The 20,723-nt window shown below is 48.9% G+C and overlaps 1 long non-coding RNA gene across 1 annotated transcript; it reads right to left on the bottom strand.

The window, feature by feature from the left end:
• Nucleotides 1-3,802: 3,802 nt before the first annotated feature.
• LOC146335455 (uncharacterized) lies at nt 3,803-19,956 on the bottom strand. The gene is made up of 3 exons (XR_014786087.1): nt 19,780-19,956; nt 18,664-18,759; nt 3,803-4,491 (listed from the first exon to the last, which is right to left on the bottom strand). It is a non-coding gene; the product is annotated as an uncharacterized LOC146335455 (long non-coding RNA).
• Between the last annotated feature and the right edge of the window lie 767 nt (nt 19,957-20,723).

A 20,723-nucleotide genomic window follows, 5' to 3' on the forward strand; every position in this document is an offset into this window, starting at 1 on the left:
ATTCAGTGGGTGGAGAGGAGACCAGAGAGGCCAGGATATGCGCTATCCTGAGCCTCTGCCAGCCTCCTTCCCTCCCCCTTCGAAACGCCTTTCGCTAGATGGGCAAAAAAGCCTGTCTAGTGAAAAATGCAGGGCAGGAGGGCAGCAAAGATGGCCTCCGCCGCACCTCCTGCCCTGCACAGGCTGCTTGTCAGCCCCCAACTTCGGGGGCATATTATCACTGAGGGCACATCCCACAGCTCTTCCTGCCAGTTTTTCTCTAGAACGGAGAAAAAAGCTGCATATAAGCACATCTGGAGGGCACCTGATCTAGGAAGACTTCCTTGCCTTGGTCCCTATCCCCTATGAGAACTAAGTCAGTGTAACCAAAATTAACACACATTCGTCCTTTGTTCACTCTTTCCTCTGTTGTCTTCCTTGTGTGAGATTTCAGATTGTCAGGTCTTCAGGGCCTGACCCCTTTGACTTTGGAAAGCACCATGCACATAGATGATGCTAAATAAATCAATAGTTATTAATAATAGAAAATATCTGCGCCTAAAAAACCGTGCCGACACCATCTCGGAAGAGGCATTCCCACTTTTCCACACACGGGTGGGGATGCCTCTTCTAAGACGGACCCTGCCACATCTTTGTAAATCGGGGTGGGGAATCTTTTTCAAGCCAAAAGCGAAAGTGAAAAATGGGAAAAGGCCATGTTCCATCTGTTGGTGGGGCCAAATGCGATCATTATGATTTTAAGCCTCCGTAGAGGTAAGCAGGACTGAATCGCTCAGCAGCACTTTCAAATAGCATAGCCTCTGCATGTCTTCTCACAAGTAAGAAGGAGAAACCTCTGCATGTCTACGCACAAGTAAGCATGAACAGCATGTCTCCTCACAGGTAAGCAGCAGGACTGCATCATTCAGCAACACTTTCAAATAGCACCCCAAATACCAAGCCTCTGCATGTCTACTCACAAGTAAGCAGGCCTCATGCCTTAAAAAGTGCACCCCTCAAGCCTGTGCGATAGCTCTCCTCCTGGCCAAATGCACAGCTCAAAATCGAAATGCAATTCATAAGTAATTGGAGTTAAGGAGCTCATGGGGGTTCCCATCCCTGTGGAATAATGCTCACATCATTCTGCAGGTTCCAGGTCCCCATGCAGAGACCTCAGGCATCAACCCCCAAAATTGCCTTTCCTCCCCTCCCCTTCCCTCCCTTCCCCAACTGAGCCCTTCTATTCACTTGCCATAAGGTCTGCCTCTACCTGGCAAAGGTGGCTGGCAGATACAAATGGCTACACTTGTGTTTTGTTGTAAACAAAACACCTGTCCTTGAAATCCCGGTTGCAGAATGACACTTAAAATATTGTTGCACCCTCTTCCTGTCATTTTAAAGCTAATAATGGTTTGCTCATTTTCTAGAAACAAAGTTACACTCAATTATTTATTTATTCTACTTTTAATCCACCCAATAACGGTTATTCTCTGGGCGGATTACAAAACTAGGAGAATAAAATACAATATAAAACCGTGAAAAACTAAAGGGTCAAAATGCAAATATCTTTTATACCATGTACCCCCTTCAGAGTGGCTTGTTGCCAAATTAAACTTTACACGATGTATTGTAGAGCATGTACGTTGCATGCAAAAGGTCCCAGGTTCAATCCCGGCATCTCCAGGTAGGGCTGGAAAAACGCCTGCATGAAACACCTGGAAAGCCCCGGCCGGTCAGTGCAAACCATACTGAACTAGATGGACTATGTCCAGTTCTGGGCACCACCCTTTAAGAAGGATGCAGACAAGCTGGAGAGGGTTCAGAGGAGGGCAACGAAGATGATCAGGGGACTGGAAACAAAGCCCTGTGAAGACAGACTGAAAGAACTGGGCATGTTTGGCCTTGAGAAGAGAAGACTGAGGGGAGATAGGATCGCGCTCTTCAAGTACCTGAAAGGCTGTCCCAGAGAGGAAGGCCGGGATCTCTTCTCAACCATCCCAGATGCAGGACACAGAATACTGGGCTCAAGTGACAGGAAGCCAGATTCCAGCTGAACATCAGGAAACACTTCCTGACCGTTAGGGCAATGTGACAATGGAACCAATGACCTAGGGAGGTGGTGGGCTCTCCCAAGCTGGAGGCATTCAAGATGAGGCTGGACCGCCATCTGTCAGGGATGCTCTGCCCTGGACTCCTGCATTGAGCAGGGGGGTGGACTTGATGGTCTTATAGGCCCCTTCCAACCCTACTATTCTATGATTCTATGACTAGTAGTCATAGATGGTAGGAGGCTACTTCAAATAAATACTCCCTCCACCCCATGGATGAGCAAACCTTGACCATCACGCTCAGTTGGATTCCATCACAGCAGCTTTGCCTGCGTGTAGATCTCACTTAAGAGGAATCGGGAGTTTGGTTCTGTCGCCTGGCAGCCAGAGAATCTCCTGAGTCAGGACGGACACGCCTGACCTATTTCTGCAGTTCCCCGGAGAGTTGTTGCAAACGGCAACAATTTTTCTGCCCGGGTGCACTTTTCCAATATCTGACACAATTCTTTGCGACACACGTTAGTTTCAGTGTGGATTCAAGAACACAGCGTGCCTCTCATCCTTGGAATGGCTTTTCACAGAAGCATATGGCTTTGGGTTTTGTCCTGTTTTTATTCTGGCTGCACACTGACAGAGGCAATACATTTGAAACAACAAGCTGGCACTTGTCTCTGCAATGTTCCAAAGAGCTGGAAGAGCCAATGTGGTGTGTGGATAGATGTATGGGTGGACTAGGTCCAGGAGAGGACCTGCGTTCAAATCCTCAGCCTAACCTACCTTGCAGGGTTCTTGTTGTGAAGATGAAATCGGAGGCAATAAAGTCTGTTACCTATACGTCCTTAGAGGAATACCAAGGTGACACCATGTCCTTTAAAAAGTGTTTGAAGACGCATCTTTGTCAATTTAGACTTTTAAAATATCAAATCTAATTTTATTATGCTCTAGCCACTCAGGCTGTAGCGCACAATCATAAAAACAAATCAGACACATAACAACACAGTAATTCAAATGAAATGGAGCAGATCAATAATATCAACATAAGATCGTGCTATGAACCTGAGAGTTGTTATTTTAAGTACTTCTAAGAACGTGTTGTAGCACCCGGCAGATTAAAAATTTCTCTCTTTGCCAAGGCCAGCTTGGCGTACTTAGCAGTTCGATATGATACATAATAATCTGTTCCTCCTAGTAAGAATACAATTTTTATAGGGGTATCATCTCTAATATTATCAATAAGGGGGTCCAAATATTGGGTTCTTAATTCTGAGTACAGAGAGCATTCTAGGAAAAAATGGAGTCGGTCTTCTCTCTTCTTACAACCATAGGGCATTCTCTGTTTGTATTTGGTAGACTATCATGGCACCATTTTTCTTCCATCAGCGGTAAAGTATTCAGTCTGCATTTGATTAAGAGACTCTTGAAGACATGTGGACAGGTGGAGCCCAAATATAGGGGCAATTTCCCAGGATATAAAGTGACGTTTTTATACAATACATGAGAGCGACAGTTGAACACTAATGTGCTAGTATCCTGTATCCTACATAAAAAATATGTAGTTTTATTGTTTTAATGTTTTCACTATTTTATTGTTTTAACGTTTTTACTATTTTTAATGTTCTTGTTTTCATTGTTTTCAGCTTTTATTATTTTACATTGTTGTATACTGCCTTGATGGTTTTTTAGCAGATAAGGCAGTATATAAATGTTTATAAGAAAAGAATACATACATTCATACAAATTGGAGCAAGGGTGAAATGAATTGGAAACATTGGTTTGGTCGAGCAATATGATTTTCGTAGAAACCTTTATTGATTTATGATATTTCTCAGGCAACTTTCAAGAAAGGTCCTCTCAAGGTGGCTTTCAAACAATGAAAGCACAAGTGATAAAGCACAAGTTCTACAGTATAACGCAGTTTAAAACACAGTCTAAAAATAGCAAACATTTCAAAACCCACGCCAGCAGCATTGCCTATAAAACCACTTTTAAAAGCATGGTTGAAACCAGCACCAAGATAAAAGGCAGATCAGCAAAATCACGCAGTTAATGCCAGTTGAAACAAGCAAGTCTTCAAACTCCTTTTAAAGACAGACATCGATCTGGACCAACTGTACATCCCTTGGGAGGGAATTCCACACGTGTGAGGCCACCACCAAAAAGTCCCCGGCACTACTGCCTGCCAGACTGGCTGATCTTAATGGTGGACCAGTGAGGAGGTCTTTCAGCGCTGATCTTGAGGCACAGGCATATTCATACGGTGTAGCAGTCCATCAAATAACTTGCCCAAGAAGACCAGCACTCTGAATTGGCTCAGAAATGCACTGGTAACTGGTGCAACTGGTACAGTATTGATGTAATAAGATCTGACTCCAACAAACCTCTGAGCAGCCACATTCTGTGTCAGTCGAAGTTCTGAGTCATCTACAAAGGCAGCCCCATGGAGAGCACTTCACAGTAGTATAGCCTGGATATGACATAAGAAGAGCTCTGCTGGATCAGACCAAAGGAACGATTTAGTCCAGCATCTGGTTTCCCATAGTGGTTGGACAGATAGTTCTGGGAAACCCACAAGTAGGGGGTGAAGGTATTAGCCCCACTTGCTATCTGACCCCCAGCAACTGCTATTCAGAGGTACACTTCCCCTGAGACAGGAGGCTCCATTTAGCCACCATTGATAGACATTTCCTCCATGTACACATCTAGTCCCCTCTTAAAGCCTCCTAAACCAGGGTTCCATCACCACTCCTTGTAGTAGCAAATTCTGCAAATTACATATGCATTGTGTGAAGAAGGACTTTCCCTTACTTGTGCTGAATCTACTGCCAGTCAATGTCACTGGGTGCCCTCCCCCAATTTTTAGTTTTATGAGAGTGGGAGGCAGACATATCTTTGACCACGTTCTCCACACCATGCAAAATTGTATAGACCTTATTATGTCTCCCCTCCCTTAGGGTACAATCCTATGCATGTTTAAACAAAAAAAACCCTACGATTCCCAGCATTCGCCAGCCATTGTAGGACTTTTTCTGTCTAAACACGCCTTTAACCGTCTTTTGTTTACTAATGCCTTCATCCAGTCTTCGCCAAGCTGGTGCCCTCCAGATGTTTTGGACTATAATTCCCAGCATTCCTGACCATTGGCCAGATGGGAGTTGATGTCCAAAACTTCTGAAGGGCACCAGGTTGAGGGAGGCTGCTGTAGACCTAAACTACTACTACATTCTGTCCAAGAAGGGGAGCGCATCCTAAACGATGCGGTTTCCATGCCAACGGACCATGTTCTCACCACAGATGCTTCCATAAGGAGGGCTCCTAGCACTACTAGTTAAAAGGCCTCGTGCAGCTATTCATAAGAAGAGCCCTGCTGGATCGGGCCAAGCATCCATCTGGTCCATCATTCTGTTCACACAGTGGCCAACCAGCTGCCCGCGGGAAACCCACCAGCAGGACAGGAGCGCGACAGCACCCTCCCGTCTTTTTTGTTTCTTGGCGGCAAGAAAAAAGACCGAAGAAGCAGTGGGAAAACATGGGAAGGTTACGAGTTGAAGATGTCAGTGTCCAGACCGCCCCCCCCCAGCCCCAGAATTCCATGAATGAGGCAGGCCGATGGGCACCATAAAAGCCTCATCTGGAAGCACCCAAGAAGGCCCTACCACCTTACAAAGCCCACCAAAGCCAATGCCTCCCCCTGGGCCGCCTGCACTGGCTGGATGGGTCTACGAGGCACCATTTAAATCCCCTACAATGCCCCAGAGTGGCACTACGAGGTCAGGTGTTCCAGGGCTCAGTGGCGAAGGTCAAATGGTGGCTCGCAGAGGCCCACCACCACCGGCAGATGAGCCTGCAGCCGGGAGGCCCCCAGTGTAGGAGGGGCTCTTTGTCAAGGGCCCCCTCCAAACTGGAGCTGGACCATTCCACCAACACACACGTACACACACACTGCACGGATGGGGACGGTACTCCTACGTGCAGAAAAGTGTCTTTCGTTCGTAGCCATCCATCCCGAAAATATGCCATCCCTAGACTGGGGGGGGGGACGTGCCACCCAGGCAGCTGGTCAATGGGGGAAAGAGAAGCACCGGCATGGAGTGCTTCTACTGTAGGACTGGATCCAAAACATGAGCCTGCAGAAAGGGAGAGAGAGAATTTGTCTCCCTCTCTTGTAATAGGAGAACTTGGAGAACGTGGGGTGGCTGGGGGGGTGATGTTAGCCATGCTGGCTGGGGGGGTGATGGGACTTGCAGTCCGACACATCCGGACAGCTGTTTATTAGGCTGCCCTGTTTTACAGAGGACGGTCCTTTGTTTGAAGGCATCCCCTATTTGAAAGACAATCCGGTCCAGTTCTGTTTTAAAGGTAAAAGAACCAGACTCAGTGTTGGCCATCACGAGCGAGCACCTGGACAGGAAGCGACCCAGGGCTCCTAGTCACAGCCTTCCACACTATGGCGAGCTGTATTGTATTTCTATATGAATTGGAATAATTCTTTCTCAGTTTGCATCGATAGGTATACATTAGCATATGCAGATTCTATGCACATCAGTGTTCTCTTTCATCCCCTTTTTGGGGGGATGCGTGTCCTCTGTTTTGGCAATGCATCAGCGGCCACCTGACTGTAATAAACCCTCTCCTAGTCTTTAAGGGCGCAACCCTATGTGTGCTTAGACAGAAAAGAAGTCCTACAACTCCCAGCATGCCTCAGCCGTTGTAGGACTATTTATTTATTACATTTATATCCCGCCTTTTTTTTCTCCTTAAGGAACGTAATCCTCCTCCTCTCCATTTTAGCCTCACAACAACAACCCTGTGAGGTAGGTTGGGCTGAGAGTCTGTGACTGGCCCAAAGTCACCCAGTGAGCTTCATGGCTGAGTGGAGACTAGAACCTGGATCTCCCAACTCCCAGTCCAACAGTCTAGCCACTACACCACACCGACAGGAATTTGTTCTGTCTAAACTTTAATAGGATTGCACCCTAACTCAGTAAAGGCAGGGCCTGTGCAAATGTGTCCCCAGCCTGGGTGATGTGGTTGCCCCAGAGCCATGGTCTTCTTCTGCGCCAGGTGGCAACAACAGAGGACGACCTAGCTGGCCGTACTGACAAAGAACTCCAAGCTCTGGCTACCAGTGCCGCTACTGAGTAGCCAGCTCATTCATCACCCTGGCGGCAGCAGCGTTAACAAACAACCCAGCAGTGATGCACCTGTCAGGTGACAGAAGCGCTAGACCAGGTGGCTGGAAAGTGCCTCCATCGTGACTGCATTTGGGGGACTTAAAACGGCTGTGCAAGCACGTCACAAGGTGGCTACATATGAATCGCCGATAAAGAGGAAACGCAGCACCCAAAAAGGGCTCAGTGATCTCCATAGCGTTTGCACATGCTAACTGATGTGCGTAGATGCACGCTGAAAAAAACATTATTATTACTGAAATTGAAATGCAGGATCATAGCATCATGGAATAGTAGGGTTGGAAGGGGCCTACAAGGCCATCGAGTCCAACCCCCTGCTCAGTGCAGGAGTCCAAGTCAGAGCATCCCTGACAGGTGGCTGTCCAGCTTCATAGAATCATAGAATAGTAGGGTTGGAAGGGGCCTACAAGACCATCACGTCCAACCCCCTGCTCAGTGCAGGAGTCCAAGTCAGAGCATCCCTGACAGGTGGCTGTCCAGCCTCCTCTTGAATGCCTCCAATGTGGGAGAGCCCACCACCTCCCCAGGCAATTGGTTCCATTGTCGTATTGCTCTAACAGTCAGGAAGTTTTTCCGGATGTTCAGCCGGAATCTGGCTTTCTGTCACTTGAGCCCATTCTTCCTTGTCCTGCACTCTGGGATGATGGAGAAGAGATCCTGGCCTTCCTCTCTGGGACAACCTTTACTTGAAGAGCACTATCCTATCTCCCCTCAGTCTTCTCTTCTCAAGGCTAAACAGGCCCAGTTCTTTCAGTCTCTCCTCACAGGGCTTTGTTTCTAGTCCCCTGATCATCCCTGTTGCCCTCCTCTGAACCCTCTCCAGCTTGTCTGCATCCTTCTTGAAGGGTGGTGTCCAGAACTGGTCACAGTACTCCAGATGAGGCCTAACCAGTGCTGAGTAGAGGGACATCTCACCATAGTGTGAAAGATGGTGACCAGGTGACCCATGTGCCTGCCAGTTCAGTCTGCTCTCCAGGCGCTCACTGGCGATTGGGCTGTGGTTCTTACTGTTCTTTATCTTTAAACCAGAATTGCACAGGAACATCCTTCGAATAAAGGACACCTTCAAAGACAGAACAGTCCTCTGTAAAAGAGGACACATGACCACCCTACCAGCCACCTGACTCAGTGCTACTGCTGGTGCCAGGGGGATGATGATGATAATGGCACAGGCCAGGACTGGTTGCAGTAGTAGCGAATCCTTCTGGGACCCCGGGACCCCACCACAGGCTCAAAGATGCTGCATGCTGGCTCCAGGCCCCTGGACAGGCTATTGCAGAATAAATAAATATGCCATTAAATCAATGGAACAGTTCCTACAGCAATGCATAACGTGGATAATGTGACTCGGGCAGTGAGAATGAAAGGGGTATTCCATGAGGGTCTCCCTTTTCACCTGTGATACGTTTTTATTTATTCGTTTGTAAATGTATGAGTCGTCTTTTGGTCCAAATAGAGCCCCCAAGGCGACTTACACTTAAAACGTGCAACCATTTTAAACCTTTTTTGAATTAAAAAAACTTTAAAACAGTTCGATTATTTAAAGGAACGATTTTAAACCATTTTCGAAACATTAAAATAGCACCAATAGCCGAAACTGAGAGCGGTGGAAAATCTTAAAAAGAGAGCGTGGACCTTGAGTAGACATGCATGGGACTGTGCCATAAAACTAGGAGAAAGCCATATATGGCAGGGGATGCCTTTCTCTTTCATGGCCTTGCCAAGAGGTGCCTCCTCTTATCCCTGCTGACTGCAGCTCAAAGCATCATCCCAGCCGTCACGTAGGCCAGTGACTGCGTGGTGAGTCAGGACAGAGAACAGCTCTTTTCTCGAGAGGCTGCAAACGTTCTTTCCAACCTGTTTCCAACCTCTCTCTCCCCCCCCAGCCCCCCTTGTGTCTCGATGGAAGACGCTTCTTCGCTGCTGAGCTGAGCAGCCATGATGCCGCCATTGCTGATGCCAGCCCAGATGACAGCGCGTCTTCCCCAGAGCGGTAGGCTGCCTCGTGTGGCATGCCCGAACGCTGGCCCCTCTGACAGGCATGCACTCTGCTTGCCAAGAGCCGGGAGGCTTCCTCCAGCTCCTCCGCTGGGACTGCGCTCGGCTTCGTCTGAAATTGCCGGGACAGGGCCGCCTGCCCGGGCAGGCTGTGGAGGGTGGCCAGTCCTGACCACGCTCGCTGCCACGGGCCCGGCAGCCTGGGCAAGCCGTGAGCCAGTGTTCGGGGAGAGGGAGGCGGCCAACTGGCGCATTCCGGCGTACTGCAGGAGACCGACAGTTGGGCAGCGTGGCGGGGCGGGGGGGGGACAGTGCCAGCTCAGCCTATGCGACAGGGAGCGCAACATCGGCCCCTGCAATAGGCAGGGAGTATGCAGCCCCTGGGTTGGCCGGAGCTGGTGCAACCCCCAGGACGCTTGCCTTCCTCCTTGGCCTGGTCCACAGAGCGGTGCGTCGGGCTCCTCCCTGCACTTCAAGCAGCCCAGGGCATCTTTGAGCAGTTGCCAGGGCCCCGACAGAGCCCACTGCTGATGCTCGGCTTGGCCCACCCCCCATTAACTGTTTTTTCCTGGCTCAGCACTCCAAGCCGTTCCAGGCTGCTGGCGCTAGGCAGCCTTAATTTCCCACAAGGCCTCTGAACCAGCATCATTGGGGGTTTCCCTTGTGGGAAATTCAAAGGGTGGCTAGTTGTTCGCCACCCTACCCGGCGTTTGCCGGGGTCTACTGCTAGGAGGGAGCCCACGAGAATCTGTTTTGCCCCCTCAGATCTGGACCATGACCTGGACGGATTTCATGGAGCCTCCTCACCTGGAGAGGATCCAATCTGGGGCCACAGTCCAAGCAGGGCCCTAATGTGGCTCCGGATCCTGCCCAGTGCTCGGTCTGGCTCTGTTAGGCCATTGTTAACATAAAACCATCACTTGATAGGGGACTTTACAGGGAAATAAGCTATAATGTCTTTCCCCATCCTGGTGCACTCCCAATAGGTTGGACTGCAATTCCCATCACTCCAACTAGCATTGGCCATGATGGCTGGGAATGATGGGAGTTGTAGTCAGACACATCCAGAGGTCACCAGGCTGGGTTAAGCTGAGTTAAGTGGCAGCAACAAAAGCAGATCTCTGCCCCAAGGACTCTGCACGGTTACATAGAATCATAGAATAGTAGGGTTGGAAGGGGTCTACAAGGCCATCTAGTCCAACCCCCTGCTCAGTGCATGAATCCAAGTCAGAGCATCCCTGACAGGTGGCTGTCCAGCCTCGTCTTGAACGCCTCCAGTGTGGGAGAGCCCACCACCTCCCTAAGTTACAACTTAGGGACAACATAGGGACAACTAAGTTACAACTTAGGAGTTACAACTGCTGAGTATCTGCATGCCTCTTTGCTTAGGTGCTTCGGGAATGTCACATACTCTTCCTCTGTAATCCTTCGCGTGACGGTCTAAGAGAGCAGCTTCCTGAAGACATCATATGCAGTTGACAGCATGGGAGAGATGCGGATTCCGGGCCCACGGCTTATGCTCTCCACCACAACGCTGATACGGGCACAGAGCCGGTCCTTCATGGGCAGGCCCAAAACAAGATTGTGGAGCTGACCACCCAACTTCTGCCGATTGCCTCATTCCCATATTTGACAACAGCAATCTGTTCTCTGACTTAAACAGAGAGAGGCTGTGGACTTTACTTCTTTGCCTTCAGCCATCACCGTTTTGCTTGCCTCCGTTTTAGGCCAATGCCTGCCTATCTCGTAACAGCAATTGGTCTACGATGTATGTGTTTATTTCCTTGCTAAACCCATACGGGAAGGGTCCTAAGCCAGTGGTAGAGCACATGATTTGCATGCATGCAGACGTTTCTGCATCCCTGGTGCAGTTCTGAAGTAGACGGACCAAGGGACTGACGCAGTATAAGGCAGCTTCCAATATGCCTAAGAACATCGAAGTGGTTTACAGCACAATACCATGAAATCACATCAATCTGGGCCGCTCTGTTCTCCGACAGCGTTCTCCTCTCCTGAGCCTTGATCACAGAAGCCCCTACTGGATGGCACTCGGCGTTCAGTGAATGTGTGGAGGGAGGGGAGCTGGATCACACCGACGAGTCCTGCCCCCAAACTGTGCATTCATCAATGGTGCAGCTAGGACTGGGCTTCGGAGCTGAAGTCTGCAGAACTGCACCCTCTCAGTGGAGAACCTTCTGGCTCTGGGATGGCTCTGCCCACCGAGGCTGGTGATTGGCTCCTCCTAGAGAGGAAGGAGTATAAGAGAGCTTCCGGTCTCAATGGCCCTTTGTTTGGGCATCAAAGCCGACTTGAGTTCTGGAGTGCCTCTTGTATTTCCTTGAGTCCTGGCTTCCTCTTCAGTTCTGCCTCCTGGTTTGCCTGTTGATCTTAATTGCTCCTTGATTGCTCCGTGTTCCCATCCTGATTGCTCTTCGATCCTGCCTCCTAGCTAGGGCTGTGTGAATCAACAAAATTCGAGCTCACTGAAGTTCTCCGAATTCCCTCTCAAAGCTTGTTCCAACTCTGTATAAGATTGCAAGTTTCCCCCCCTCTTTTTGCAGGAAAATCTGTGCATATTTTTGTGCACATTTTTCTGAATGAACACATCCACTGTGTACATACGCATTCTTCTCCCATTGATTAAAGCACATTTGTGTGCATCGTTCAGAAGTATGCATATTTTTCACACACATTTTTCAAATGTACGCATGCTGTTGAATACATTTGGGGGGGGGTCCACAAATCACATTGCAAAGTCCAAAAGTTTGGACTTAGATCACAGATTGTGTCTGAGTCCATGTTTGGGCCGGAAGGTGTAAACTAGGTAAATCCAGATCAAATACGAACTGAAACAAATCTCTCATACATCCCTATTCCTGGCTTGTCCTATGATTCTGCCTCCTGGCCTTTCCTCCAATCCGGATTGCTCTTTTTGATCCTGACTCCAGGTTCCCTGCTTACCCCTTGAACGCTTCTGCCCACCGCTGCTGCCTGGTGCATGCCCACAGGGGCCCACCAATAGAAGGGGGCACCAAGGAGACTTTGCCCAGGACCCCTGAAGCGTGGAGCTGCTGCTCTGCCCCCCTGCCCCACCCCATGTGCTCAATGAATGCTGAAATTCACCTGGAAAGAACGACAACAGTTATGTGATGGATGAACATGATGTGGAAGGAGAGAGCAGGTTCATGCTTGCTGCCCGTCCCCGGACACCATGTGCTCATCTGAAAGTCTGAACAGAGCATGCATGTTGGCTGTGTTCAGACCTCCAGATTCCAACTGTGGAGGACAGGAGAGGGGCCAGCAAGCGCAATCCTGCTCCCCCCCCATTTATTCTATGCACTTTTGTTGTGTAAATTTTTATACAAAAGTCACTTTCCAACTTCCCGTCCTTCCCATGACCGAGAGACAGAACTCTGGCTATGCCTATCAAAGCAGGCCTGGTTTTCAATGGCTGGGGGTCACTCAGGGCAGGGATCAGGGTTAGCCCCCATCTCTCCCTGTGCACACTGATTTAACTTCTCCCACCTACGTGATTTCTTGCCATTCGCTGTGATAGGGAGAAAACGTGCCACTCTGGATTTGGGGACACTGCTGCAGGAAAGCCCAAAACCTAAACTTTGACTAACGTTGCCAACTTTTGGAGCGGCACCAGTGCTGTTCTTTAAGAGCCGTTTGAGGCAGTAGGTGACCCTATTTAGCAACCTGCCATGAAAAGTGTCGCTTCTTGATTTCTGCAAATCAAGCTTCTGTTAAAGGCAGAGGAACAAACCAGGTGAGTGTTTTTCTGGTCAGTTGGCAACCCACCTGCCCGTTTCTTGCACCAGACCTTCTTGACAGAGATGGCACAAGGAGATGCCATGAATGAGAGAGAGACAGAGACAGAGAGAGACTGGGTCCTCGCAGTGTACAAGTCCTCTGTGAGTTAATTAAAAAACACATGCTGGGATTCTCTATATCACCCTTCCTTAACCTGGGGCTCTCTGGATGTGTTGGACTGCAACTCCCAGCATGCTGGCTGGGAAGGATGGGGCTCGCAGTCCAACACATCAGGAGGGCCCCAGGTTGGGGAAGTCTGCTTTATTTGGTTGTGGAAATTGCAAGTCAGGAATGGAAAGCATTTGGAGGAAAGCCACTGATGGGGATCTGCGGTCTGGAAGAAAAATAAACACCGGGAAAAGCGGCAGTCTTTGGAAGCTCTTGCCTCAGTTTTCACCATCTCCATACCCTCCAGTAGTCCCATATCCACTGGGACAGACATGTTTTTAGGAGTCCGGTCCCTGAGGGGAAACCCCTCTGAATGTGCCCCAGTTTGTGGTGGGCAGCTCAATGAAGACATCAACCCAGCGTGAGGCTGCTGTAAAAAAAGGCAAACTCCATGTTAGGCATAATTAGAAAAGGAACTGAGAATAAAACTGCCAATATCATACCGTCCTTGTACAAATCTATGGTGCAGCCACACTTGAATACTGGGTACAGTTCTGGTCACCGCACCTAAAAAAGGATATTGTAGAGCTGGGGAAAGTGCAGAGTTGGGCAACTAGAATGACCAAGGGGCTAGAGCATCTCCCCTGTAAGGGAAGGTTACAACAGCTGGGATTGTTTAGCTTGCAAAAAAGGAGAGTGAGGAGAGACATGACAGAGGCCTACAAAATTATACCTGGTGTGGAGAAAGTGGAGAGGGAGACATTTTTCTCCCTCTCTCATAATACTAGAACCCAATGGGGTCATCCCATGAAGCTGATGGGCGGGAGATTCAGGACAGATCAAAGGAAGGGTTTCTTCACACAGCACAGAGTTAAACTCTGGAACTTGCTAACACAGCATGGTAGTGATGGCCACCAATTTGGATGGCTTTAAACGGTGGGTAGACAAATTCCTGGAGGAGAAGGCTATCAATGGCTACTAGTCCTGATGGCTGTGTGCTCCCTCCAGACCCAGAGGCAGCGAGCCTCTGTACACCAGTTGCTGGGGAACATGGGCAGGAGGGTGCTGTTGCGCTCATGCCCTGCTTGTGGGTACCCGGTCGACAGCTGGTCAGCCACTGTGTGAACAGAATGCTGGACTAGATGCGCCCTTGGTCTGATCCAGCAGGGTTCTTCTTGTGTTCTGATGTTCAGTTTAGGTCTTCACTGCCGCCTTTCCTGCTCCCGCAGGCGAGATCTACACTACTGCTTTGTAGCCATATTGAAGTGCGCTGATAACTGTTGGGGCACGTTACGCATTCAATCGACCACTTTTGCGGTGTTATTTCCTGCTTTTTATTCCACATTATCCCAGAGAACCATGCCAGCTGCCTCTACAAGCTCGCAAACACGAGCTTGGAGAGGAGGGGAAGGGGGGCGGGGAGGGGAGGGGAGGAGACTGGGGTGGCTAGCTTACGAGGCTGATGGGCGTCCAGATGGGATTGCACCCCTAGTGTATCTATGATCGCAGTGAACCCATTTCAGCGATACTGAAGGTGATCACTGAGCCATAAAGTAGCAGAGGAACCAGAGGCAAATTGCATCGCCTCCTTTGTTCCACCATGGAGACATTTCCAGGGGGCCCGGCTCGTGTGTCTGGAACAGCTTGGCTCACAACAGGAACAAATCCAACTGGTGAAGTTTCCCCCATCACAGCATCAAAACAGCCCCTGTTGAATCTCGGCCCATCACAGAGCACATGTTAAAGGCCCAGAACCTCGGTCAGGAAAAAAACCCAACGGTGGCCCTCCCAGCCAGGCAGTTGCACCACTCCGAACAAAGGGAGTCATGGATTTTGGCATCTAAGCACCAGCTCCAGGGCTGGTGCCTGGGACAAATGTCCTATTTGTCCAATGACCAACCTGGCCCTGTATATTCCTTCCCCATGACCTCACTTTCATTTATGTTCGCTGTACTGGGCAAGAGCCTTCCTCCTTTATACACTTTGTATCTCACCAATTGCTCATTAAGGCCAGTGCTTAATTGCACCAGATGAGCCTCACTACTAATTCCAATTTCCTCTCTTTGTTTTCTTTTGGGCAGAACTGCAGGACAGTGACCTTGGCAGATCTTGCCTGCGTGCGGAGAAAAGCTCCATGGTAGCGCAGTGAGGAGGGACAGCAGTTTGTCATAGAAAGATGGCAACGGGCGAGAAGATGGCGTGGGTCTCGTCGCAGAAGAGGGGTCCGGCCCAGCCCAGGCTGCAATGCAGCATTTTGGAGAAAGCAGCCTTGTGCAATGATCCAAGGCTTCATACAGCTGGCGGAAGAAGCAGGGATGTGTGACAGCCCTACAAGCAGCACCTTAGGCTGCAAGCAGGGGATACCATTTTGGAAGTTGCCCCATGTTGTTGTTGCTGTCGTTAGTGGTGGGTTGTGTTTTTTTGTAAACCCCGCAAGTAGAAATCTAGCACACCAGCTCCACCTTGTCAGGACAGAAAGAAGTCAGAGTTCCATAAAATCGTAGAATTGCAGGCAAAGCTACTGTGGTGGAATCCAACTGAGCTTGATGATCAAGGTTTGCTCATCCATGGGGTAGAGGGAGTATTTATTTGAAGTAGCCTCCTACCATCTATGACTACTAGTCATAGAATCATAGAATAGTAGGGTTGGAAGGGGGCTATAAGACCATCGAGTCCACCCTCCTGCTCAATGCAGGATCCAAGTCAGAGCATCCCTGACAGGTGGCTGTCCAGCCTCCTCTTGAACGCCTCCAGTGTGGAGAGCCCATCACCTCCCTAGGTCACTGGTTCCATTATTGTATTGCTTTAATAGTCAGGAAGTTTCTCCTGATGTTCAGCCGGAATCTGGCTTCCTGTCACTTGAGCCCATTATTCCATGTCCTGCACTCGGGGATGATCGAGAAGAGATCTTGGCCTTCCTCCCTGTGACAACCTTCCAAGTACTTGAAGAGCGCTATCCTATCTCCCCCCAGTCTTCTCTTCTCAAGGCCAAACATGCCCAGTTCTTTCCGTCTCTCCTCACAGGGCTTTGTTTCCAGTCCCCTGATCATCTTCGTTGCCCTCCTCTGAACCCTCTCCTGTTTGTCTGCATCCTTCTTCAAGTGCGGTGCCCAGAACTGGACACAGCACTCCAGATGAGGCCTAACCAGTGCTGAGTAGAGGGGAACTAGTACTTCCCCGGATTTGGAAGCTATGCTTCTATTAATGCACCCCAAAAGAGCACTGGCCTTTTTTGCAGCCGCATCACATTGTTGGCTCATATTCAGCTTGTGATCTACAACAATTCCAAGATCCTTCTCACTTGTAGTGTTGTTAAGCCACCTATCCCCCATCTTGTAACTGTGCCTTTGGTTTCTTTTTCCTAGGTGCAGAACTTGGCATTAATCTCTATTAAATATCATTCTGTTGTTTTCTGCCCAGCGCTCCAGTCTATTAGATCACTTTGAATTTTGTTTCTGTCTTCCAAGTTATTAGCTATCCTGTCCAATTTTGTGTCATCCACAAATTTGATCAGCATTCCCTGCACCTCCTCCTCCAAGTCACTCATAAAAATGTTGAAGAGCACTGGGCCCAGGACTGAGCCCTGCGGTACCCCGATCGTTACCTCTCCCCAGTTTGAGAAGATCCCATTGATTGGCACTCTTGGAATACGATCCTGTAGCCAACTGTGGATCCACCAGATCGTTGTTTCATCTAGCCCACTTTGAGCTAGTTTGCTCATCAGGATATCATGGGGCACATTGTCGAAAGCTTTGCTGAAGTCGAGGTGTATGATGTCCACAGCATTCCCACAGTCCACAAGGGAGGTTACTTGATCAAAAAATGAGATCAGATTCGTCTGGCAGGATTTGTTCTTGACAAATCCATGTTGGCTTCAAGTAATCACGGCATTGTTGTCAAGGTGCTTCCAGATGGATTGCTTGATCATCTGCTCCAGAATTTTCCCCAGGATTGATGTCAGACTGACTGGTCTGTAGTTCCCAGGTTCCTCCTTTTTACCCTTTTTGAAGATAGGGACAACGTTAGCCCTCCTCCAGTCATCTGGCACTTCCCCCGTCCTCCATGATTTCTCAAAGAGAATAGACAGCGGTTCTGAGAGTTCTTCTGCCAGTTCCTTTATTACTCTAGGGTGCAGTTCATCTGGCCCTGGAGATCTGAACTCATTTAGAGTCATTAGGTGTTCCTTGACCATATGCCTGTTGATCTCAAGCTGCAATCCTGCCCCTTCAGCCTGTACCTCGCCTTTGCCAGGGGGTCATAGACCCTCTTTTGGGAGAAGACTGAGCCAAACGAGGAGTGACTCTGGATTCTTTAGCCCAGGGGCCCTCAACCTTTTTGGACCTGTGGGCACATTTGGGAATCTGGGAGCCACCACAAAATGGCTCCCACGGAGGATGTGGCCAGTCACATAATGGCTGCGGTGGGGGCCTGGCTAGGCAGAAGTGGGCTAAAGAGAGGTGTGTGTGTGTGTGTAGTAATAGCAAAGCTAAAGGCTGGGAGAGAGGGTGAAACAGGAAGGCGGGGGGGTAGAGAAAGAGCTAAACTAGAGGTTAGGAGGGGGAGAAACAGTGAGCTAAAGAAGTGGGTGGGAGGATAGATACAGTGAGGCTAGAAAGGGAGAGAAAGAAGACTGCCTAACATTTTCCAAGGTTTTTATTCCACTTTTCTTCGAAGGGGCAGCGAGTGGCGAGCTTAATGGCACGGGGTTGGGGACCCCTGCTTTAGATACTCCTGTTTGTAGCGGAACCATTGAGGCAGTGTGCACCAGCCTGCTACCATGTTCACAATAACCCAGAAGTTTCCAAAATTCTGGGTTATTGTGACATGTGAACGAGGCCGCTGGAATGAAAGTGGATGGTGGCATGGAAGCCAGTGTGGTGCAGTGTTCAGAGTGTTGGACTGGGACCCAGCAGACCAGGGTTCTAGCCCCCACTTGGCCATGAAGCTCACTGGGTGGCTTTGGGCTAGTCCCTGACTCTCAGTTTAACCTGCCTTACAGGGTTGTTGTGAGGATAAAATGCAGACGAGGAGGACCACGTATACCACCTTAGGCTCCTTGGCGGAAAAGGTGGGATAACTGTAACAAATAAATAAATAATTTAAGATATTTCTCAGCTGCCTTTCAAGGTTTCAAATGAAATCAACCAGTCAATATTGATCTTCTCAGACCCTATGTTTTATTGTTAATTGCTTTTAACGGTTTCAAACTGATTCACATTTTTATACGTTAAAGTTGTCGTATTACGTTTTTTCTCATGTTGTGAGACTGGGTGACTGTGGGCCAGTCACTGACTCTCAGCCTAAGCTACCTTGCAAGGTTGTTGTGGGGATAAAATGAAGAGAGGAGGAGGATCATGTATGCTGCCTTGGGCTCTTTGGCTCAATCTAAATCAATCAATCAATCAGTCAAATTCCGGGCATTCTTCTACATTTCATGTTCAAAAGCAAGCTTGAACCATTCTTTCCCTGGCTTTCAAGAGAGCTAGGAAATATCTGGACACACACATACTGTAATGCAAATTTACCTTGAGCATCATGATACTGCAATGAAACTTGATATGCCGCTTGACGGTATAATTCTCTGACGTTTGAGTAGCAGCTTGACTGCCCAAACCTGTTTGCTTGCAGGGGATGGGGGAGAGACATAATATGCATCTGAAACAAGGGCTCTCAAATGTAGGGGAACATTAAGAAGAGGAAGAAGAAAATACTCCCAGCCTAATATCTGAAATGGTACAGTCCAGAGTAGCACGCCAGGACTCTCCCACCTCCTGCTGCACGTATAAGCCTCTGATCTGCTGTCCCAAGTGGTACAGTCCATGCTGCCATCTCGGGACTCTACCACTTCACTCTGCAGCATATGTAGACAAGACCTCTGTCCTGCGGTCTGAACTAGTAATGTCTAATGCAGGCACGGGCAATTTGTGGCCCTCCTGATGTCTGAGCCTAGGAACATATTTTGGAGAAATTCTCATGGGTTGGATTTTCTTGCGCTTACCTTACGGAGATCTTAATGATATAGGGTAGGATACAAAGGTTTTAAATAAACAAATAAACAAGCAAATAAATAAGCTTAGGAGGTGGTCAAGGAGTGTGTGTGAGTGTCTTGTTTTTCATTTTAAGCTCATCTTTCTGGCAGCCTGCAGCCTCCTTGGCTTCCCACACTTCAGTTAAAGCCCATCATGAGGCAATTCTTCCCAAAGGGCTTTTTCAGATCAGGAAGCACAAGGCAGACTGGGAGGCTGCAGGGCAATGGTGAGGTGTATACTAGAAAGAAAAAAACCTGCACTGCTCCCTCAGCCACCTCACAGTGATCAGGTAAGCTCAAAGACATCACAAAAATAGATTATATAACACCCTGAGACTGAGGCAGAACAATGGAAGCTGCTTTCATGGAGGAAGAAAACTTTCAGGAAATTGGAGGACAGATTTCAGCACACCACGAACCCCACCTGTTCCCTGATGCTGGACACCACACTACCCCCCTCACACCTGCAATGTGGAGGATGCAAAATGGGGGCCAGCCCACCAACACAACAGATGCTGTTGCCACTCGCGGTGCCAGTTCAACCCCCCCCCCGCCATCCCTCACGAAAAAAGAAAGAAGCTGTGCTACAACCCCTACCTATGCTGAGCTTTACCTGTGACAAACTGTCGAGCATTTCTCCTCCCCCTGGCGGGTATGGACCACCCCTGGTATGGACTAATAAAGCCTTCCCCGGCTGGGTGCCTTTCAGATGTATTGGACTACAACTCCCAGCATCCAGATCGGTGGCTATCGCCAAGCCTCGTGGCAGCAAATTCCATAGTTTGACTACACGCTGTGGGACAAAGGGCTTCCTTTTATCTGTCCTGAATCTCCCACCAATCAGCTTCATGGGATGACCCCATTGGGTTGTAGTATTAGGAGAGAGGGAGAAAAATGTCTCCCTCTCCACATTCTCCACACCGCGCATAATTATGTGCACCTCTATCATGTCTCCCCTTGGCCTCTTACATGAGCCCCTCAGTTTGAACTGCATTGTTGCTGAGGCTACATCTCTCTGACAGCATCAAGCTCCAGTGCAAACAAACACCTCCTGAATCGGGGAAATGGACGGTCCACTTTGTGATTTTGTGCATTTGCTGTGTATGTTTTTATTTGTAATCTATGAACGGAGCGGGATGAATCTGTCTTAGAGTTTGCATGAGTAGCTTTTGCCATCCAGCAAATTTCCTCGAAGTAATCCACGTGTACATTGTGATTCATGTGTGCTTCATAACATCCCCCATTTTTGAAGAAACCTGTAGGTGTGTATCACTGGGTCACTTCTGCCAAGATACACTATTGCCAAAATTTAGACAGGGCTTTTTCTCAGCGGCTTTCCCCAGCCTGGTGCCCTCCAGATGGGAGTTGTTCTATAGTTGGCTAGAAATTATGGGAGTTGTAGTCCAACACATCTGGAGGGCACCAGGGTGGGAGAGACTGCTCTAGAGCAAGAATCCCCACCTTCTTGGACCCAGCAGCACATTTGGAATTTGAGGAACTGCTGTGGGCACCACCACAAAATGGCTCCCACGGAGGATGTGGCTAGTCACATAATGG

Source organism: Heloderma suspectum, chromosome 15, assembly GCF_057233095.1.
Source record: "Heloderma suspectum isolate Gila_16-S chromosome 15, 16-S_ref, whole genome shotgun sequence".
Taxonomy (NCBI): domain Eukaryota; kingdom Metazoa; phylum Chordata; class Lepidosauria; order Squamata; family Helodermatidae; genus Heloderma; species Heloderma suspectum.